The sequence below is a fragment of the Triticum aestivum genome, chromosome 4D (assembly GCF_018294505.1).
Source record: "Triticum aestivum cultivar Chinese Spring chromosome 4D, IWGSC CS RefSeq v2.1, whole genome shotgun sequence".
Lineage (NCBI taxonomy): Eukaryota > Viridiplantae > Streptophyta > Magnoliopsida > Poales > Poaceae > Triticum > Triticum aestivum.
The window spans coordinates 243,513,605-243,537,623 of NC_057805.1; positions in this window are offsets into that span (position 1 = coordinate 243,513,605).

Sequence of the window (24,019 nt, forward strand, 5' to 3'; positions counted from 1 at the left end):
CCACCTTTTCCTATAAGCTTAAATAGTTTTGATCTCGCGGGCGTGAGATTGCTGAGTCCTCGTGACTCACAGATTCTACCAAAACAGTTGCAGGTGCCGACGATGCCAGTGCAGATGATGGGGTCGATCTCAAGTGGGAGTTCGATGAGGAACGTGGTCGCTACTATGTGTCTTTTCCTGATGTTCAGTAGTGGAGCCCAGTTGGGACGATCGGGGATCTAGCATTTGGGGTTATCTTTTTTTCATTTGGATCTTGACCGTAGTCGGTCTATGTGTGTTTTTTTGAATGATGTATGAATTATATTTATGTATTGTGTGAAGTGGCGATTGTAAGCCAACTCTTTATCCCTTTCTTGTTCATTACATGGGATTGTGTGAAGATGACCCTTCTTGCGACAAAACCACAATGCGGTTATGCCTCTAAGTCGTGCCTCGACACGTGGGAGATATAGCCGCATCGTGGGCGTTACAACAAGCTTTGCCGGCAAGGCATGTAACCCTCTGTACAAAGCCAGGCGCACACCCTGAGCATAAATAAACGAAGCGCTGGCGCCCTAAGTTATAGCATGCATGCTAGGTTGAGTCTCTCCCTTGGTTAGGGTTGATAGTGCTTAGCGGCGACTAACCCCTAGCCTAGAGGTCGAGTCTGCGTCTTTCTGTCTCCTTTGGCTCACAGGACACGTGGACACTTCTCCTGAGTCGCTTGGGAGAAAGAGGACGGATCGGTGCTCCGACCTCGGCAAGCCAGGATTGCCGGGGGCTGAAGACGCAAGGATCCAACCGCGGCAAGCCAAGGTTGCCGGGGGCTGCGGATTCAGATAAGTCTTTCATTCCCCTGTTATGCATTTCCGTACTGGACTGGGACATGTGAAACCTCGTTTATTTTCTTAAAACCACCGTGCTCCCCTTTTCCCGTGCCCAAGAGCTATCCCCTGGGTCGGAACTTGGTCGTAGTCACGGTGGCAAGAGAAACGGACGAGGGGCCTAACTCCACATCGCCCCTGCCTCCGCTGAGAGCATGAGAATGGTCGGCTGAAGTGGGGGAACGACAAGGCCTGCTACCAGGCGATAATGTTTATCTTAAAAATAACAAGGATTCGTCCTTGGCATGGGCCTCGCTCGCGCACAAAAAAAACCCGGCAAGCACCCTTTTCATTAAAAACGTCCCATACAGGTACAAGTTGTACGGAAAGGAAAACATGAGCAAGGGGATTACAAGTTTCAAATCTAACAAGTGCCCACAGGCTTACAAACTAAAAAAAGATAAGGTACCCATAATTCCTTTCTTGTCCCTCTCCTCAGGAAATGGAACAAGATGACGGAAGGGCAAAAAGAGCGCCTAGGCGAGGCACGAGCAGCAGAAGGCACCAGGAGAACATCCCGGTGGCCATCCGAGGGAGAGGCTGGTGGTGATGATGACGGGAGAAGAGCTGGAAGACGAGGCGGCAGGACCGGCAATACGCGACGAAGGTGTCGGTGCCCGTGTACTCTGACTTGACGGCCCACCACCCACCTTCTTCGCCTTCTCCGGGCCTCCTACTCCAGCCGCCCAAGGAGGCAACCCCGAGAAGTTCAGAGGGCCCTGTGCAGATGCTGCTGCTGCCGACACTGCCTCGGGACGGCGGGCCCAACACCTAGTCAGACCCGTCATTCTCCCGCCTACTACCCTCATCGTCGCTGTCGTTGTCATCCTCGTCACTCTCGCTCGAGGAGTAATCTTCATCGTCGGAGAAGCTCTCCACGCAGCACTTTAGGCGAGTGCCAAACTCTCCGAAGACCTTGACGAAGAGCAGGCCACCCTCCATTCACTTGAACTAGGGGACGAGCCCCACCGTCATGCTATGGATGCGGGCGAATGTCTTCCATCCGCGATGGAGATACATGACGTGGGGAGTAGGGAAGTCGACGTTGACCCGCGTGCCGCCGATCCCGCAACCCCTCATGTGCAACTTGGGGACTGGGGCGGGTCCAGCTCCATCTCCTGAGCGAAAGGGGTGGGAAGACGGAGACGACGGCGTGGTTGCCGGCGCAGCCTGATGAAGAACTCGCGGGGCCAGTCCCCGATGTGGCCCTCCACCGCGGGGGGCACCACTGGCAGAGGCATGGCCGCCACGCCACCTCGTCCCCCGACCGCCGCGGCGACCTCGGCCACGACCCCTCCCCTTCCTCTTGCGGCTGGCTCCGCCGCCGCAGGCTCGTGGGGAGGAGGGATGCGCTGACGAGCAGCGACCCTCGCCACCACCGACGAAGGCCCATCACCTCCTCTCGCCATGGCAGGTGGAAGAAAGAAGCAAAGATGAAGGAGGATGGGTGCTGGAAGAAGGCGGGACGACGCCCTCCCCCCCTCCTTATAAAGGGGCAAGGTCGAGGCTCGGCCGCCCCACCCAGCCAATCAAGCCGTCAGAGGCACAGGGAATCAGGACCGACCCGCCGCCCCAATCAGTGACGGACTGGTTTCCTGCCTCCACCGCCCGCCACTTGCATGAAGGGCGCATGGCGAATGTGCAGGGTCGAAAGGACGGGTGAGGCGACCGTTCCCCGCCCCGTGATCGGGGGGGAGTGGCCGCCTTGAAGACCGCGACCCAAGTCCGTGCAGTAAATGAGCCGCGGCTCGACGCCTCCCTCTTTTATGGGGAAGGCGCGAGCCACCTCTTTACCATGATGTGACGCATGCATGCGGAAACTGCCCCACGCATGACCCCCACGTCATGTACGACCGTCCACGTCGCGCGCAGGGCGTGGGGAAGCACAGCAGACAAAAAATTCTGCGGTAAAATCCGCCCCGCCTTCCCGTGCACCGTTTTGGGCCTGGCCCAACAACGTGTCGCGCTTATGTGTGGCCCAGGCCCGGGGGCTCCTGTCGGTGTACAAAAGTTGGGCCTCTCCTTTCGACCCCTTTACTTGTGCACGGGCAGTCAGAGCCACGCGTCGCGGCCACACGTAGCAGGGCAAAGGAGGGGAGCCGGAGAGAAGCCGAAGCCAAACACAAGATAATCAAGGCAACGCCAAGACCAGAAACACAAGACAACAAAGGGGCGGGGTGGAGTCCCCCGACAAGGCCCTTGCCGGAGTAGGCCTTCGCGGCCCCGGAAAGAACCTTGCCGGGGCAACTTGCCCAAACACCAACAGAGCGAGCCACCCTTGAGCCCACGGGTTCTAACCCAACTAACTACGGTTGGACTAGGGCTCGGGAGGCACCTCTGTGATGGCATGCAGATCTTTGTCAAGATCGTGGACACATGAGATCAGATGAGGAGCAGAAGATGGCGACCCTCGGCGAAATCCTTGCCGAGGAAGGCCACAAGACCCCCAGCAACATCCTTGCCGGGGACGACTGAGCGCCATGGCAAGACCCTTGCTGGGCCACCGGCAAGGCCCTTGCTGAGGACATCAGCGGGGCTACTACCAGGCCCGCGCCAGCCAAGTTTTCCACCGCCTTTCACATGCAGCTGCCAGCCCAACCAGCTGGGCTGGCACCTACGTGGCAACCTAATGCTTCCAGGCCAGATCGGCAGGCGCCCGCGTGGCGGCATGTAGATCTTCGTGAAGACCCTACCACCGCGCCACCTTTGCTGCCTGCCTGCCTACATGGCACCGCACGCATCGCTGGCCAGGGCGCGTGTCGAAGCGAGGAGGAGCGGCGACGGACGGGACGGGCCTCGCTCCCGTCCCTGATAAAGCCAGGGGACACCTCAGCGGCGCATTAAATGCGTCTTGTCCTGTAATACGGGCGATAAGCTCGTACTGTAGGCCTTTCCACCTCCTGTGTGCCACTGTGGCAGCCTCTTTCGACTATAAAAGGAGGCCCATGGCGTACTGGAGAGGGATTCGGCTCTTTGGAACTACACAGCCACCATAGCTAGTTGGAGAACTCAAGAACACTCAATACATCCACCAAAGCAGGACTAGGGTTTTACGCATCCTCGCGGCCCAAACCTGGGTAATCCATCCTCATGCTGACTATTATCCCTGCTCTTCTCACAACCCTGCGCCCCGGCAACTGTAGTAGCTATTCCCGTGATCCCATAGGTGTCGTTTCCCACCGACAAAGTCCCCACGACCCACGGCGCGTCCAACCCGCAACTGCAACGTTCCATCCATCTAGCTCCAGCGAGGCCCCTCCTGCCGTGCCTCGATCTCCTCCAAGACTGGCAAGTTCCGCCGTCTGTCGTGGCCGTCGTCGGCGTCGTCCTCATGCTGTCCTAGCCCAGTAGCCGTTTGCCTCCTCGCCGCCCGGATCCGGCCGTCTCGGCATCGTCTGCGCCCCTTCCTCGCCATGGACGTGCCTCCCTGCTGCCGGAGCCCAACGAACACTCCTGCAAGGTGTCACCATTGCTGCTTTACTTCATGTCGAACAGAAGAGGATGCTTGCGCCCCTGCCTCACCTCGGTTCTCGTCGGGTCGCCGTCTCACCGCCGGAGCAGCGCCCCCTCCTCTGCTTCGGGTCCCGGCGTCCCCAGTTCACCACCAGCGTCACCCCGCAGCCCTGCTTCGTGCCCAAGCCGCCGTCCGCTCGTTCGTGTGCTTCATCGCCACCATGGGTCACCAGCGCCTCCAACCTTCCGGTCGCATCGCCCTTCGCCGGAGTCCCAAGCAACGCCAGGCCGCCGCTGCGTCCCCTGCTTCTCGTCACGTCCAAGCCCCAGCGGTGCCGTGGCCTCGCCTCTACTTCAAGCAGGCGAAGGAGGCGCGCCAGCCTCGATCCGCTGCCTCCTCTGCTTCGTGGTCTCGTTGACCGCATCGGCCAGATGCGTGCAACCCAGCAGCCGGCCTGCCCGGCCTCCTCCACCGACTGGGCCTGGCCCATGGGAGAGCGGCCCCCCAGCTCTGTTTTGTTTCAGCCCACCATGTGTTTTTTTCCTACCTGCGATTTCATCAATTTTCCAGAGAGTGCAGTTTTACAGAAAAACCCCTCATGTTCATGCATGTAATAACTAATTAACCATGCATCGGTTTAGAATGATTTAAATATGTAAAATGCTTAGAATTTCATCTAGTTTCATATTTTCCAACTCTCATCCATGTTAAAAATGTTGAAACTTGATGTTTGCTTTAATTTGCATAGATGCTATGCTAAAATGGTCTATTTCATGACTAAATAACCGTAACTCCATTTTAAATAAACTTTATATTTAAATGGGGTGGAAAATGCATGGATTAACATGGTGCATTTTATTTTGCTGTTTAACAATATTAAAATATGGTTTAGGGCAGACCAGTAGCTAATTCAAAATATGCACATGCGGATTTTCCGGAGTTGTTGTTTGTTGTTCCGGCCTCATTTAAACTTGCCTTGATAGGTAGTTTTGTTATGCTTCACCTCTTGCCATGTTAAGCAACATTTAATCTTGTCTTGTTCATAAACAAGAGTGAACTAAATTATTCAACGTGGCGGTTCGTCAATATGCAACTCGTTGCATATTGAGCTCCACTTAACTTGTAGTTTTGTTTGTGCATTTTTCCATGCCATACCTCATTAAACCGGACATGCATCATACTTGATTTTGCATCATGCCATGTTTATGTCATGGTTTTTTACCATGATGTTTTCTTCTTTCCGGTTGCGCTTCTCCTTGATAGTTCCAGTTACGTTGCGATTGTGAGGATTCATTCGACTACGTTGGTTCTTCTACTTCGTAGATTCGATCTTCTATCTAGCGGGAATTTAGGCAAGATGACCATTACCCTCGATATCACTTCTATCTTTGCTTGCTAGTTCTTCGTTCTATGTCAAGCCTCTAACCATCCTTTCCTAGCAAACTGTTGTTTGGCTAAGTTACCACTTTTGCTCAGCCCTTCTTATAGTGTTGCTAGTTGCAGGTGAAGATGAAGTTGGTTCCATGTTGGAACATGGATATTTTGGGATATCCCAATATATCTTATTTAATTAATGCATCTATATACTTGGTAACGGATGGAAGGCTCGGCCTTATGCCTGGTGTTTTGTTCCACTCTTGCCGCCCTAGTTTCCGTCATACCGGTGTTATGTTCCTTGATTTTGCGTTCCTTACGCGGTTGGGGTTATGGGACCCCCCTTGACAGTTCGCTTTGAATAAAACTCCTCCAGCAAGGCCCAACCTTGGTTTTACATTTGCCTCACCAAACCTTTTTCCCTTGGGTTTTCGGAGCCCGAGGGTCATCTTTATTTACCCCCTGGGCTAGTGCTCCTCTGAGTGTTGGTCCAAACTAGAGCACCGTGCGGGACTGTCCCTTGGCAAATTGGGTTATGTTGGTACCTGTATGCTTAGCTTATCCGGTGTGCCCTGAGAACGAGATATGTGCAGCTCCTATCGGGATTTGTCGGCACAGTCGGGCAGTCTTGCTGGTCTTGTTTTACCATTGTCGAAATGTCTTGTAACCGGGATTCCAATTCTGATCGGGTTGTTCCGGGAGAAGGAATATCCTTCATTGATCGTGAGAGCTTGTGATGGGCTAAGTTGGGACACCCCTACAGGGTATGAACTTTCGAAAGTCGTGCCCGCAGTTATGTGGCAGATGTGAATTTGTTAATGTCCGGTTGTAGAGAACTTGACACTTGACTTAATTAAAATGCATCAACCGCGTGTTTAGCCTGATGGTCTCTTTTCGGCGGAGTCCGAGAAGTGAACACAGTTTTGGGTTATGTATGAACGTAAGTAGTTTCAGGATCACTTCTTGATCACTTCTAGCTTCTCGACCGTTGCGTTGCTTTTCTTCTCGCTCTGATTTGCGTATGTTAGCCACCATATTCGCTTAGTGCTTGCTGCAGCTCCACCTAATTACCCCATCCTTCCTATAAGCTTAAATAGTCTTGATCTCGCGGGTTTTGAGATTGTTGAGTCCTCGTGACTCACAGATTCTACCAAACCAGTTGCAGGTGCCGATGATACAAGTGCATGTGACGCAACCGAGATCAAGTGGGATTTCGATGAGTACCTTTGATCGTTACTATGTTTCGTTTCCTGATGATCAGTAGTGAAGCCCAGTTGGGACGATCGGGGATCTAGCATTTGGGGTTGTCTTGTTTTATTTTGGTTCCGTAGTCGGACCATGATTGTACTCTGGATGATGTATGCTTAACTGGTTATTTGTGTGAAGTGGCGATTGTAAGCCAACTCTTTATCCCATTCTTGTTCATTACATGGGATTGTGTGAAGATGACCCTTGTTGTGACAAAACCACCATGCGGTTATGCCTCCAAGTCGTGCCTCGACACGTGGGAGATATAGCCGCATCGTGGGTGTTATAGTACCCCATGCCTCATAAGCTCTTGCTCGTGCTTTTGGTGGCCTCGCGTAAGCTATGGCACTACTTTCAAGGTCACCCAATGAAGGTCGTCTCGGCCTACCCACTTGACAGGGTACTCAGGAGCCCCAAAGCTGCTGGAAGAGTCGCCGAGTGAAATATCGAGCTGCAGGCATTCCAGCTGGAGTTCAGCAGAACCAGGGTCATCAAGGGAGCAGCGCTCGCCGACTTCGTGGCAGAATGGACGGACACCCCGGAGCTTGAGGCAGGCGAGGATCGATCCCTCTCACCAGAAAGTGAAGCGCCAGACGGCTGGGTTATGTATTTCGATGGCGCATTCGCGCGCCAGGGTGTTGCGGCTGGAGCAGTGCTCATCTCACCCACTCAGGACAAGCTCTACTACGCCGTGCAGCTTTGCTTCTAGCAGGGCGAGAAGGTCTCCAACAACATAGCGGAGTACGAAGGCCTCATAGCTGGCCTCAAGGCTGCGGTGTCCTTGGGGGTGAAGCACCTCACCATCAGGGGTGACTCGCAGCTTCTCATCAACTTCTCCAACAAGGTGTATGAGCCGAGGGACGAGCACATGGAGGCATACCTCATGGAGGTACGCAAAATGGAAAAGCAGTTCCTGGACTTGGAATTGCAGCATGTGCCCCGTGGTACCAACAAGGAGGCTGACGACATCACCAAAAGAGCGTCCAAGCGACTACCCCATGAGCCTGGCGTCTTCGAGGAGCGGCTCTTCAAGCCATCAGCAACACCTCCGCTTTCGAGGCCGGTGCCGCCTCGGGAGGAGATCCCCCAACCACCTACTTCGGGAGCCATGGCCTGCGGCCCGACCTCGGGAGCGTGCCTCCTCTTGGCGCTTGAGCCTCAGGAGGGGTGCTGGACCAAGGAGTTGAAGGAATACCTGACGCAAGGGACGCTTCCGAAAAAAGAGGAGGATGCGGAGCGCGTGGCCCGACAGGCCACGGCGTACTGCATCCAGGACGGTGAGTTATACAGGAAGTGGCCGAATGAAGTTTCCCTACGTTGTATCTCCAGGGAACATGGGAAGGAGCTACTAGCTGACATACATGATGGAGACTGCGGGCACCACTCTTCGTCACGAACTCTCGTCGGCAAGGCGCTTCGCAGCGGGTTTTACTCGCCTACGACGCTCAACAACACGACTGAGCTGGTGAAGTCCGGCGAGTCCTGTCAATTCCATGCCAAGCAGATCCATCAGCCAGCTCAAGGCCTCCAGACCATCCCGCTCTCATGGGCATTCGCAGTCTGGGGGCTGGATATCTTGGGCCCGTTCCCTCGAGTGCCTGGGGGCTACCGCTACCTCTACGTCGCCATTGACAACTTCACCAAGTGGGCGGAGGTAGAAGCCGTTCGCACCATCCCGGTCGGATCCGCGGTCAAGTTCATCAAGGGTGTCGTGAGCTGGTTTGGGGTCCCCAACCGCATCATCACCGATAACGGATCACAGTTCACTAGCAATCTCTTCAGGACATATTGTGCTAACCTTGGAATGCAGATCTGCTATGCTTCGGTGGCACACCCTAGGAGCAATGGTCAGGCTGAACGCGCCAACGCGAAGGTCCTGAGAGGCCTAAGGACCTGGACCTTCAAGAAGAAGCTCGAGGCCTGCGGCAGGGGCTGGCACGATGAGCTCCAGTCTGTGTTGTGGTCCATCCGCACCACCACCACCAAGCCAACAGGCGAGACCCCGTCTTCCTCGTTTATGGAGCAGAAGCGGTTCTCCCTCACGAGGTCAAGCATCGCTCCGCGCGGGTCCTGGCGTTCCACGAGGCGCAACAGGACGCCATGCGGGGGATGGACCTCATGCTGGGGGAGGAACGCTGCCATGAAGCCACGCTCCGGGCGGCAAGATACCAGCAGGTGCTGCGGCGGTATCACAGTCGCAGCGTCCGCTCCAGGACGCTCGAGGTGGGCGACCTCGTCCTAAGGTGGGTGCTCTCCAGGGAAGGGCTGCACAAGCTCTCGCCCATGTGGGAGGGCCCGTTCAGGGTCGCCCAAGTCTCCAGGCCTGGCGCCGTGTGCCTGGAGATGCAGGACGGTGTCCCTATCCAAAACGCGTGGAACATCCAGCACGTGCGGAAGTTCTACCCATGAAGAAAGGCCCGGCGCCTGTGAAGCAAGGCCCAGTGCCTGGGAAGGTCTCCGCTCGTGACACTCTCACGTAATAATGAGTGGGGCAGTACACGCCCCGGAGTCTCAGGAGTGCCGCCCTCGGGCCTCAGGGGCTCCCTCCCACGTCCTAGTGGCAGCACTTAGCTCCGCGCTGGTGAGAAGACAAGAAGACTAGACTAGATGCCAGACGCGGCTTTTCATTTGCTTTCCATAGTTGGCTTGCCCCTCTTTAATGAAAATTTTCTTTCTGGTGTTCCTTGCCGACTTGGTTCCGTCGCCTTTTGCCTCCGTTTCTGTCTTCGGTTCCCTGTTTTGACCCGTACTCTCTCTCGCATGCCTCGCGAGGGGGCTGGACATTTACCCTCATGAGCGTTTTCCCTGTTTTTTCAAGAGGCACCATTGTTCGAGCTCGCAAGCTAGCGCAGCTCTCTCAATCCGTGCCCCTCGGGTACCGCGATTCAAAGCGCTGGGTCGTGGCCAGTGGCGCCTGCGACCAGGGCTCCGGAGAATAAGAGTTTTCTAACGAATTTTTGCAGTTCCTACACGCCTCCCAGGCCAAGGAAGCCTCGCCAAGTACTGGGAAATGCGCGCCTCACGAGGCAAAAACTACTTCGATCATGCCAAATTAAGTTATTTCTATGCGCCTACATGAAACGCTGATGCTGCAATGCGACACATGAACAATAAACATAGCATAGCAACTTGGAAACCATGGTTCGTTGCACGCTCATACTTGTCTCTCTCTTAATGCAGGAAGAAAAGGAAGAACGAAACAAAAGTGGCGCGTGCCCCTGCAGCAGCTCACGAGGACGGACCCATGGCGCTCTGCTGAGCTCAGCCGGACCCCTCCTCGTGCTTCACTGGGGCGCGGCGATGAGACGACCCGCTGCCACCCTCGAAGCAGGCACGGCGGCGTAGCTGCTGGTCGCAGCCGCCGCTGCTCGAGCTGTCGCCGGAGGGAGAATCACCGTAGCTGGGCGAGCAGCGGCCAGCGCCGTAGGCAAGACCATCCTCACCCTCGTCACGACCATCGCCAAGGCCAAGCACCTCGCCGCCGTCGTTATCCTCGGGGCAGCATCCAACGCGGCGGCCGTCTGCTCCGAACACCCTCACCTAGAGGGTCACGTTTTTCTTGACTGCGAACTGTAGGGGAAACCCCCACAGCATATCAAAACTTTATTGATAAAAAGAGAGTCAGTACAAGTACAATGGGGGATTACAAGAGGTAATCAAAGTAAGCTAGGGGAAGAAGGAGAATTAACAAGTTAAGAGATACAGACTATTGGTCTCAAGGTGGCAGAAATGAAATCCAGCGGAGGAGATCATCTTTGTAGGCAGCTTTCACTCTATATTGCATTAAGCTGATGTCATGGATGAATGCACTTCTCCATTTATTGAATCTAGCTCTCTCATGCCTGAAGACCTTAGCGTTCCTGATGATCCAGATATTCCAGCAAGCAATGAACACCACTTTAGTGAAGAAGGGCTTCCTAAAACTCCTGCTAGCATTAATAACCAAATGAACCATGGAGTCACCAGATGACCAATCAATTTGCAGATAGTTCCAAACTCTGACACTAAAGTTGCAACTAAAGAACAGATGATCCCTTGTTTCCCTAGTCTGCAAAGGACAAAGGACACAGTTTACTCCATCCTCCAAATGCCAATGCCTCCTATCCACCATGTCCTTGGTGTTCAACCTGTCCATAATAAGCATCCAAGCAAAAACTTTAATTTTCATTGTACAAGAGGACTTCTAGATCCAAGCTGTCAAAGGGTTGAAGGAGTCTGATGCAAAAGTATGTGAGTAAAACAACTTTGGTGAGTATCCCTTGGCAGTGCCCTTCCAAAACCAAATATCCTTGGACCCAGGTGTTCTATTGAGGCCACCCAACATGGACTGGAGAATAGTCAGATCATCAAAAGCCTGGCTGGACAAAGGAAGGTGGAAGTGTTGGAACATATCCTGAGAGTCCAAGAACTCATGAATAGTGATCCAGGGGTCCTTAACATAGGAATAGAGCCTGGGAAATCTGAGTTGAAGGCTAGACACCTGACCATCAAGCTGCAAGTTATCTGACCACATGAGGGCAGTGTCCCCTCCATTAATCTCAACCCAAGCACACTCCCTAAAATGGTGCATGACCTTGCAAATATCCTTCCACCAGAAAGAGCCACAATCAGAAGTTCCTTGGGGGACCCTATTATGATAGTAGGTATCCCAAATTAAAGACACCCAAGGGAGATCCTTTTTATTAAGAAAGTTATTCGCATGTTTGATCAGAAGTGCAACATTCTGAGAACCAAGGTTAAGAATACCAAGGCCTCCCCTGTTTTTTGGCCTGCAAATAAGGTCCCACGCAGCTAGGGAGGGGGCAGGCTGACCCCTAGTCCTCCTCCAGAGGTATTGTCTCTGGATTCTCTCCAATTGTTTAAGAATTCCAACTGGGACAGCCAAACTGCAAAGGAAGAAAATGGGCATAGAGGACAGAGCAGAGTTAAGAAACTGCAGCCTTTCCCCCTGATTTAAAAAAGATGAACTAGCTGTCATTCTCCTCTCCATGCAATCAACCAATGGCATAAAATCCACCATTTTAGGCCTTGTAGTTCCTACTGGTAACCCAAGGTAGGTAAATGGAATTTTCCCAATCTGGCATCCAAATGGAGAAGCTAATTCAGTCATGACAGCAGTGTCCACATTGATGGGAATAATAAAGGATTTGTGATAGTTCACATCCAGACCAGTGGACACAGAGAAGACCCTGAGCATATCCTTCCGAGCTATAAGATGGTCCTTGTCCGCAGGCAAGATAATAAGGGTGTCATCAGCATACTGACTCACAGGGTAATCCTGATCATGACAAGGTATAGGTAATTGAAGAATGCCCCTTCTGAACATGTCATTGATTAAAGTCTGCAGGAGATCAGTAGCTAAGACAAAAAGGAGGGGAGAGACTGGATCACCATGTCTGACACCCTTTTTACATCTGAACTTCCTACCAGGAACTCCATTAAGCAGAACAGATGAGGTACCTGTGGATAAAAGTTGCTTCATCCAAAGAATCCACTTCTCATTAAAGCCCTTATATCTCAATATTTGCACAATGGCCTCATGCTCAAGGGAGTCAAAAGCCTTTTCAAAATCCAACTTTAGAATCACAATAGGTCTCTTGGACTGGTGGCACTGGTGCAAATACTCAAAGGTCCACCCAATACAATCTTGAATTGTTCTGCTTTTTATGAAACCATACTGGTTCTTGTGGACACACTGCATAATCACCTCTTGAAACCTATTGGCTGCCATCTTAGACAAGAACTTAAGACCCATTCCTGTTAAAGAGATAGGTCTGAAGTCACCCACCTCTTCAGGGGAGGGCTTCTTAGGCACCAGAGTTATGTATGAGTCATTGATATTTTCCAGATGAGCAGTACCCTCAAAGAAAGCCTGGGCCAGTTCATAAAAATCCTGGGAAATTATGTGCCAGCACCTAATTATGTAGAGGGTCACATTGCCGTCGTACTTGAAGTGGAGGGTGCATAACTTTCCTAGGCCGCGCGCGGGCAAACGTCTGCCAGCCGCGAGCCAGGGCCGCGTTGCATGTGACAGAGACCTCGACCGTGACCCATGAAGCTTGCTGCAGCAGCCGTCCGCCTGCAGCTAGAGCCCGCCTGGACCCGTGGCCGACAGCTCGCCGGCGAAGAAGCGTGGGAGCTGAAGCCAGGTGCCGGCCGGGTTCTCCGACCACACGACGAACTCCGGTAGCACCTCTGCTAAGTGGAAGGACGGTCGGAGAGGACGCGCCACCATGGCACGCCTCCCTTCATTGACGGGACTGCCACGACCTGGGCGGCTCCCACCATGCGAAGAGGTGCCCGCCGCGGCTGTGAGGGGCCACGGTGGGGGACGCGGTGTGCTTACGGGGACGGCCGCGCCTCCTCTTGGGTGGCGGAGAGCCGGGCCCCTCATGGCGGGCCTTCCCCTTCTCTGCGGCCGAGAACCTCTTCGTCGGCGCCATGGGTGTCGCTACTAGCAATGAAGCAGGGAAGAAGAAGCGAGAGGAGCAGGAAGAGATCAGCCTCCGCCCCCTCCTCATTTATAGTAGGAGAAGGCCAACCAGCGTTCCCCACGATCACAGGTAATGATGATTTTTCTCTGCATGCAGCAAGGACTCCTCAAGTCGGGCAGTTGTCGAGGCAGCGTTGGGAAGCGGAGACGCCCACGTCCAATCAATAGCCAGGCGTCAAGCGGGGCCGCAAGCTGTTGGGGCCCGTGGCGCTCCGCACTTGCCCTTTGGCTGCGCCTCGAAGCCAAGTCCAAGCGCGCCTTAGGCCCGGGGGCTACTGTCGGCGTCCTGGGAACGGGGGTCCCCAGACTTGCGTGCCTGCGGCCCACGGCGTGGCTCCACCAGCGGCCCCGTACGGACCATATTCACTAGCAAACACTCAGGACCCTCGCGAGGGGCCAAGCCTCGCGAGGCGGACGACGCAAGACCTCCTCGGGGGCGGCCTCACCAGGCTGGCTCGCGAGGGGCGGAGGGATCAAGGCAAGGGGTACCTCGCGAGGTTCTTGTGACGCAAGCCATGACGACCGTGGCCAGGCGGGTGCGAGCGTGCAGTGTCCTTGTTTCCTCTTTGGTGTTAAAGAGGCAAGCGCAGGCGAGGAGTCCCGAGGCATCAGGCAAAGGTTTCCATATCGGTGCAACGAGACCCAGACCAGCAGGACGGCAGGACGGAGGTCACCGTGGAGCCCAAGAGGGCGTCACCACTAGAGCCTTTGGCAGGCGAAGACCACCTTTAGTCACGATAACTTGTACTAGTTGTCTCCCTTCGAATTTGGCCGTTGTTGGATCCCCTCCCGCACAATATTTGGGGAGAGGACCAGGGCCTCTATAAATAGGACTAGCCACCATCGTAGCTAAGGACAGATCATTCAGATCACCCTCAACCACACAAGCCACCAAACACAAGAACACCTCTCCTCGGGAGGTTGTTCTTCCCTTGTAATTGTTCATCCTCAGCCCAAGAGGCAATCCACCACACTACACTGGAGTAGGGTATTACACCATATCGGTGGCCCGAACCAGTATAAACTCTTGTGCCTCTTGTTCTTTGGGTTCGACGAGCTAGGCCTTGCGATCGTTGCGAGAGCGATCTAGGACGAGAGAGATTTTCGTCCGCACCCCAGTGTTCGAACCTCAAGGGTTTGCCGGAACCCAAAATCCGACACTATATACGGTATTACCCTGCCGTCCTAAGTAAATTTGCATGTGCCACCTCTAAAAACTTCTAAAAAATTATCCGTTTTGTGTGCATGGATCGTTCATGGAACGATAGGAGGTGGTCTGTATCTTCCATGCTAAGCGGATTATTCTCAGGTCGAGTGTTTATTCACTCGCCATCGCACAAGAAAAGGGTGGTAATAGGGATGCCCAGTCCCAAACTGCAAACATGAAAAAGAGTTCATATCTGAAATAATCAAACAATAACTCCCAATGTGTCGGCATTCTGGGAACGGGGGTCCCCAGACTTACCTGCCTGCGGCCCATGGCGTGGCTCTGCAAGCGGGCCAGTATGGCCCATCTTCACCAACAAGCATTCAAGACCCTCGCGAGGGGCCAAGCCTCGCGAGGCGGACGACGCAAGACCTCCTCATGAGTGGCCTCACCAGGTTGGCTCGCGAGGGGTGGAGAGATCAAAGCAAGGCAAACCTCGCGAGGTTCTCACGGCGAGAGCCATGACGACCGAGACCAGGCGGGCGCCAGCGTGCACAGAGTCCTTGTTTCCTCTTTGGTGCTAAGGAGGCAGGCGCAGGCACGGAGTACTGAGGCGTCAAGCAAAGGTTTCCATATCAGTGCAACGAGACCAAGACCAGTAGGACGGCAAGACGGAGGTCACCATGGAGCCCGAGGCGGCGTCATCACCAGAGCCTTTTGCAGGCGAAGACTACTTTTGTCAGGATAAGCTGTACTAGCTGTCCCCTTTCAAATTGGCCGTTGTTGGCTCCCTTCCCACTAAATATTTGGGAAGAGGACCAGGGCCTCTATAAATAGGACTAGCCACCACAGTAGGAGGCAACGAAGCCTCATGCATCTCATCTTGAGTAATCCTCATCCTCACGCACACACCAAGCACAAGAACACCTCAACCTCAGGAGGCTGCTCTTCCCCTTGTAACTGTTCATCCTTAGCCCAAGAGGCAATCCACCACCACCACACTGGAGTAGGGTATTACACCACAACGGTGGCCCGAACCAGTATAAATCTTGTGTTCTTTGTGTTGCGAGTTCGTCGAGTTAGCCCTTGAGATCTTTGCAAAGATAGGACGTGGATCGGTAGGGGGAGATCTTCGTGCGCACCCCAGAGTTCGAACCTTAAGGGTTTTGCCGGAACCCGAGATCTGACATTTGGCGCGCCAGGTAGGGGTGCGCCGGAGCCTCGTCCCCATCTGCTAATCCATCGACGCTCCGCGGTTCCGATGTCCGGCGACTCGAGGGCACACGCCAACCGCTGGGCAGCCTGGCCCGCCCGGACGGCGCCGCCTGCCCTGGAAGACCTCAACCCCGCGCTCCAGGCGGCACGGGCGCCACCTAACGCTGCTGGTCGCGGGCGGCGCGGCCAGGCGCCGTCCACCCTTACTCCACGACAAGCGCAAGCCGCTACAAGGGCCGCAAGCCACGCTGCGGCAACGGCGCCACACACCAGGCGGGAGCAGGCGAACATGCGGGCGGCACTCACAGTGGCACGGGAGCTGCGGCGGTGCTGACTGATGGAGAGCGGACGGGATGCGCTGCTGGAACGCGTCGCCGAGCTACTGGACGCAGCAGCCACGGGAGCGCCGCCCTTCTGCTATCAGCTCACGCCTCAGGTGGCGGCTGGATCCCACGGTGGGCCTCGCCGTGCCCGCGCGCTCCCGGGCGTGCCTGGGGGCCTCGTCGACATCAACACGATCCATAGTGGAGGGCGCCCTGTCGTGCCCGCACCACCCCAAATGGGTGCGGGCACGAGCGTTGCCGCATACGGCCCCATCGGAGCACTGCCCTACCATCCTCAGGACGGCGTGACAGGCCGGGCGACATGGAGCGTGGGGCACTTCGGCATGGTCTTCGGGGCAGCGGCCTCGAAGGCCTACGTGCCCCGCATGATGGACCAGGAGTACACGCCGGAGGACGACCCCGGCTCGTTCCTCGGACCAGGTTGGGAGGAGGAGGCATTAGGAGTTGAAGCCTTCCAGGAGCCGCCAGAGAGCCCCACCAACCGCACCGTCAACAGATACAGGGTACCACTAATTCCTCAGGGGCAAGCTTACGCTAACCATGAGTCACAGGTGAAGCAGGTCACAGCACCAGGCGATGGTTCCGGCACGGCGATGTCCGCCCCATCAGGAGAGGCCCACTGGGGGCTGCGCGGGAGGAGCCAGGAGCAAGGCCCCTCCCCGCGTCGCATGGAGCAAGGCGTTACCCAGAGGTAGGCCCTCTGCTCGGGAGGCTCCGGCGAGCCCTACCACAGCAGAGGACCCGTGGTCATCGAGGGCGCCGCTGGCGTCCCCTTTGCCCCTTTGGTGGCGTCCTGGTTTCCGGTCGCCCCAACGGTGGCCGAGGGAGGCGCAAGGCGGGGCCCTCGTCTGGCGATATGAAGTAAGGCTCACGCCTGTGAAGATCGCCGCCTGTGACACTCTCACGTAATAACGAGTGGGGTTGTACACACCCTGGAGTCTCAGGAGTGCGGCCCTCGGGCCTCGGGGCTCCCTCCCACGTCGTAGTGGCAGCACTTAGCGCCGCACTGGTGAGAAGACTCGAAGACAAAAAGACTAGACTAGGTGCCAGACGCGGCCATTTGCTTTGGATCCCTTTTCTGTAGCCTTGCCTTCTGGATTTGGATTTAAGTCGAAGTTGAATTTTCATTGATGCGCGCGGGGTGTGCCTTTTCTCGTTCAAGCGATTTCTTGCTATCTAGTTCTTGCCTTATTTCGAAGCTCGCGCTCGCTGCCTCCCCCTCGCGGGCTCCTTGCAAGCGGGGCTGGGCGCGGCACACGCACCGCACGCACCGATCGACACATGATCCTCGCAAGGCCCTCACGGGCGAGTCAGAGGACCCTTTAGGACCTCCGCAGGAACTCACGACCTCACGATCCGGGTCGGGGCATGCCTTGGCTAAGGTAAGCCGCAACAGCAAAACTTGCCACCACACTCATGGATCCACAAAGGCGCACACTCAGCTTGGCATAGAAGAATAAAAACTGCGATTTGTTTACATGAGGAGCTCCCCCTCCCAAAATGCTCTTAGAAACATTAGGGGCCACGACCAAGTTCTTCCATACAGGGTAAAACAGCAGGGGAACATGGAGTCAGCCGGATATGTTGCTCGCCGCGTCCCCCAGGTCATCTTCAGATGCGCCGCTGGCGTTGCTGTCGCCGTCACTGGCGTTGCCTCCACCTTCGCCGGCCCCGACATCGCCGTCGTCAACCACGTCACCTTCGTCTGCCTCGACTACCACCGCGTCATCTTTAGAGGCGAAGGCACTGCTAGCGCATCCACGTTGTCCTCCACCCACCGTGCGACATCGCCTCTGATGGCCACGGGTACGGGGGCAATGGCGGCGTCGAAGTCGAAGTCGGGGAAGGTGTTCTGAAGATGGCTGAAGACATGGGAGAACGCGCGCCCGAGCAGGCCACGACTCCTCTCTTCCATGAGCTGGCAAGCTCTATCGGATCAAGCTTCCAGGCGCGTCACCACGTCGGAGAAGAAGCGAAGGTGGCTGGCGTAGTCGTCCGTATGGGGATGAGTGGCATTCTCATCGCAGATATGGCCCAGCACGGTGTTGGCCCTGTTCCTGAGACTCTGGAGCATGGGGGCGTGCTCGCGCTCCAATGTCCACCGCTGAAGCACTTCCTCCCTGTTCTGCCATGCGATGGCCTCGGCGTTGGCAACACGCTTCTGAAGAGAGAGCAGCTCGGCGCGGGCGGAGGCCAGATCCGCCTGCGCCGTAACCAGTGCGACTGTCGTGCCCTCCTCGCGCCTCTCTACCTCAGCTAGCCTGGGCCTAAGGGCAGCGGCCCTACCTGCAGCCTCCGTCTCCGCAAGCTGTAGCTTCAGGTCATGCCTACCCTCAAGACCCGCGCAAACCTCGGCCACCCGGCGATCGACCTCCTCCTGAGCCTTGACCTCGCGTGCACCAACGACATCTTCCGATTGGGAAACTTGATGCTCCCTCGCCTCCAACCGCTCAAGCTCGAGGCTACGCTCCACGGCTTCCAATGGCAACACCTCCTCGTGCCTCCGAACCTCTTCTTCTTTGGCGGACGTCCCCCTTAGCGACGCAAGGGCGCCTTTGCGCGCCTCCACTTGCTGCTCCAAGGACGCACTCCAGGCCTGGAGCTCCCACGCACGCTTCTCCGTAGCTTCACGACGGCGGTCAGCCTCGCGAGCCTCCTCCAAAGCTCGGGAGCAAGCCTCACAAGAGACCTCAAGAAACGCCTTGGCCTTCGCGTTGTCAAGATCACGCTGATGGCGGCCAAGGTTGATAGCCACCTTCAGCTTCCGCCGTTCCTCCTCCATCCGAAGACACTTAGCCTTCAAGCGCGCGTAGACGTCCGCGAGTTCCCCGCCGAGTTGGTTCATCGCCCCCATCGCCTCCCGGAAGAGCTCGTGGCGAACGACGCTCCGTTCGTGCTCAAACTCAAGCGCACGGCCCATCTCGTCCTCCACAACTTGTGCTGCAGGCGAGGCCTGAAGCGGTGCGCCCCCTCTCAGCAGGGGGCTCGTGGTGTGCGCTGCCCCAAGCGCCAGCCAGGCCTCGCGAGGGGCCCGAACTAGACAGGGCCCGCTGCTTGAAGAGGAGCCGAAGACTGAAGCCAACCAGCCACCGTCCATGACCAGACGAGGGGTCCTGGGCATGCCCGCCAAGCTCCAAGCGAGGCCGCAAAGGAGGGGCGACGAGGCCGCGGACTCAAGGCACCATGGAGGCGAGCGCGCCTCCCTAACTGACCCCGCACCAGGAGCGGCGTGCGGGCTCGGGGTGCTCAAGGCCAGCGGGGGAGTCGAAGAGGGAGGAGACTGCTTCTCGGAAGACTCAGCGGCTGTGGTGGAAGGGACCCTGAAGAACCAATGTCAGGAAGGAAGGCAGCACTTAAGACGCCACAGAGATATTGTACTTACTCGTCAATGGCGATGTACCTCCTTCGCTTCAACAGGCCGAAGATGCAACCGCTGCCACTCGGGGACCTCTTCCTCCTCCGGAGCTCCTCGAAGTCCACGCAGAGCCGACCAAAGCGTTAGACATGGCGGCCAGCACGAGGTGTAGTAGGAGAAGTGCTTAAAGGGATAGCCTCAGGGACGCCGAGCTAAGGAGAATTGCCGGGCGCCACCTCGCGTCGACCTGCCGAGGTCTCAAGAGCTTCGGCCTCAGGAGTCGCGCGTTGCGTCGCCCCCGCAACTGCCGCCCCAGGACAAGAATCACAGACTCCCGAGGACGACGCCTCGGGAGCCCCAGGCGGCATCAGCACCTCGGTCCCGGATGGTGCTCGCCCCCCTGCTTCCACTCTCGGGGTGAGCTCGGCACCCACAACGAAGAGGGGAACCACGTTGACGGGGTTCTTGCGGGGCCCCACCAGGCCGTCTAGGCGCAGCTCCCACTCGTCAAAGAAGGCATGTGCTCCATGAATTCCTCCTTGTTCGAGCAACGGTACAACAAGCGACTCTTCCCAAGCATGTCATCTGGCAACGGAACGCCCGCCAAGACCTCAAGCACCGTCTGTCGCGTCTCAGGAGGGAGCCTGGACTCCTGAAGCCTCATATGGTCCTTGCTGTTGACCAAGGCCCACATCGGTCGAGAATGGCGCTGGAATGGAGCGACTCGGCGCCTGAAGAACTCCTTCACCACCATAGGCGTAGTCACACCAAGGTCTTTCAGCTTCTTCAGCCTGAGCCTGACGGGGACAAGGCAAGGGCTCGCGAGTTTCTCATGGCCCCAGCCAGAGTTGGGGACGGTAGGCGACGACGGAGGCGAGAGCAGGGGGCTGAGCACCCCTACGTCCACAAACACCCAGCGTCTCCGAAATCTGCCCGCATGCGGTGGAAGGTCGAAATCGATCCCTGAGCCGGCTGTCTCGGCCACGGCATGGAAGCTCACGCACCCCGAGCTCTCCCGGGGATCCACCAGATGCAACGAGAAGAAGTCGCAGAGAAGGGCCATGGAAGGGGCACTGCCCACCATGGCCTCGCAAACGAAGGCGAAGACGGCGAGAAGAGTTACGGATTGGGGGTCGAGATGCAGCATGTAGATCTGGTAATGTTCAAGCACCGCGTTGGAGAAGGCGGAGAAAGGAGGGACCAGGCCAGCCCAAAGAGCATCGGTGAAGATTGGGACCTCGGTGGCAGCCCGGTCAATGTGAGCACGAGACGCAGGCCAAGCCACCATCTTTCCCCACTCATTGAAGCAAGAGGCGAGCATGGGGCGCACCTTGCCCATGGCCTCGTCATTGAGCACCAGCGATCGACCAACCGTGGGCTCGATGGCCGGAGGCGCGCTGGCAGAAGACAGGGGTTTCTTCCCCTTGTCCGCTTGTTTCGGCGCCATGACGATGGAGTGGGCAGAGCTCAGGTCAGATTGGAAAGAGGAGCAGAGTCTCGGAGAAGCAGAGGAACCAGGGAAGTATGGCGCGGGCGATGGAAGAATAACTGTGTAGGTTGTGGTGGCTGACTACTTTTGTCAGGATAAGTTGTACTGGCTGTCCCCTTTCGAATTGGCCGTTGTTGGCTCCCTTCCCACTCAATATTTGGGAAGAGGACCAGGGCCTCTATAAATAGGACTAGCCACCACAGTAGGAGGCAATGAAGCCTCAGGCATCTCATATTGAGTAATCCTCATCCTCACCCACATACCGAGCACAAGAACACCTCAACCTCAGGAGGCTGTTCTTCCCCTTGTAATTGTTCATCCTTAGCCCAAGAGGCAATCCACCACCACCACACTGCAGTAGGGTATTACAGCACAACGGTGGCCCGAACCAGTATAAATCTTGTGTTCTTTGTGTTGCGAGTTCGTCGAGCTAGCCCTTGAGATAGCAAAGCTAGGACGTGGATCGGTAGGGATAGATCTTCGTGCGCACCCTAGAGTTTGAAACTTAAGGGTTTTGCCGGAACACGAGATCTGACAAAATATAGTCAAAACCTTTACTTTTATTGCTTGGGAACTGCGAGTAGCATTCTTAGCATGGAAGATGTTGATAACTGATGGTCGTGAAGTGAATGGGAAGGATGCATGCCTCAAAATAACATTTATCTCTATTTTAAAAATTGAGCTCTGGCACCTCTGCAAATCACTGCTTCCCTCTGCGAAGGGATTATCTATTTACTTTTATGTTGTGTCACCACCTTCTAAAACAAGCGCCAGAAACTGAGTAGAGCACAATTGTCATTATTTATGCATTGTGTGTAGCTAATGTTGGGTGCATCATGACTGGATCATTTCTACCATGGATTACAATGTTTAGTCGCTGCTTGAACTTTGGAGGTGCTCTGCATTTATGTTTTGCGGTCTCAGAAAGGGATAGCGAGATACCACTATTGTCATATTATATCTTGGTTGTTCTGACAACCTGTTGCCGTTTGAGATACCTTATTATTGCTCTCTAGTTGATTATGTCATTGATATGAATCATTATAATCTCTAAGAGTTATTGCTGACATGGTTAGTTATAATGGTGGCTGAAAACCTGGGTGTTGTTTAAGCTTATTTATGCAAACAAGAGCAAAAGAGTTCGTAATTTTTTTTCTCACTTTCAGTTTATCAACTGAATAGCTTGACGACAAGCAAATGCTTAAGCTTGCGGGAATTGATATGTCTCCAAAGTATCTACTTTTCTCACGCTTTTCCTCTTGTCTTGGACTCTAATTTGCATGATTTGAATGAAACTAACCCCGGACTGACGCTATTTTGAGCAGAACTACCATGGTGTTGTTTTTGTGCAAAAATAAAAGTTCTCGGAATGGAACGAAACTTCACGAGGAATTTCTATATAATAAATAAGAATTTCTGGAGCCAAGACCTACCGAAGAGGGGCCCCTAGGTGGGAAAACCCACCAGGGTGAGCCCCCCTCTACTGGCGCGCCTAGGTGGGTTGTACCCACCTGGTGGCCCCGCTGACCCTGAAACCCGTGCTATATATTCCTATTTTGTAGAAAAAATCAAGGAGAAAGAATTATCACGATCCACGAGACAGAGCCGCCGCCAATCCCTGTTCTTCCTCGGGGGGGCAGATCTGGAGTCTGTTTTGGGCTCCAGAGAGGGGGATCTTCATTCTTCGTCATCACCAACCCATCTCCATCGCCAATTCCATGATGCTCCCCACCGGGAGTGAGTAATTCCTTCGTAGGCTTGCTGGTTGGTGAGGGGTTCGATGAGATTCATCATGTAATCAAGTTAGTTTTGTTAGGGCTTGATCCCTGGTATCCACTATGTACTTAGATTGATGTTGCTATGACTTTGCTATGCTTAATGCTTGCCACTTTGGGCCCGGGTGCCATGAACTCAGATCTGAACCGTTTATGAATTCATCGTTATATCCATGTGTTAGATCCGATCTTGCAAGTTATAGTCACCTACTACGTGTTATGATCTGGTGACCCCGGAGTGACAATAACCGGGACTTCTTCCGTTGATTACTGTAGTTTGAGGAGTTCATGTATTCACTATGTGTTAATTCTTTGTTCCGATTCTCTATTAAAAGGAGGCCTTAATATCCCTTAGTTTCCAATATGGACCCCGCTGCCATGGGAGGGTAGGACAAAATATGTAATGCAAGTTCTTTTAATAAAGCACGTATTACTATATGGAATACATGCCTACATTATATCGATGAACTGGAGCTAGTGCCGTATCGCCCAAGGTTATAACTATCACGTGATGAATATCATCCAACAAGTCACCGATCCAATGCCTACGAATTTATCCTATATTGTTTCTGCTAAGTTACTAGTGCTATCATCACTGTTACTATTACTATTGCTGCTGTCACTACTATCAAAACTATCAAACTACTTTGCTACTGATCACTTTGTTGCAGATAATTAATCTCCAGGTGTGGTTGAATTGACAACTCAACTGCTAATACCTTCAGATATTCATTGGCTCCCCTTGTGTCGAATCTATAAATTTGGGCTGAATACTCTACCCTTGATAACTGTTGCGATCCCCTATACTTGTGGGTTATCAATGCTCCTGAGGCTGCCACCCCAGAAGCCCTGTCAAGTGCTCCAGCTGTCGAGATTCATGCCCCGAACCTTGGCCAGCTTCGCCTGAACCTTGAATCACTCCGCAAGAGGAAGGGGCCTCCGAGCTGCGGTGACGACGCCTACCGGCCGCTGAAGCAGAGGAAGTACATAGCCATAGACGAGTAAGTACCTTATCTTCGTGATTTTCCGCGTGTCGCGTCCTCTCCTGACCATGACTCCTCAGGATCCCTTCGGCTGCGGCGGCGAAACCTCTTGGGAAGCGACCCCCAGAGGTCCATGGCCCGCTCTTGATTCCGAGCCCGCCGCGCAAAACGCCGATGCCAGGCACGATCCCGGTCCGCGAGGCGGGAGTGCTGCTGGGGGCCGGGAGCCTGTGCTCCCAGCATTCTTCCCTCGCGGTCACTCCTGGAGCGTAGGAAGAA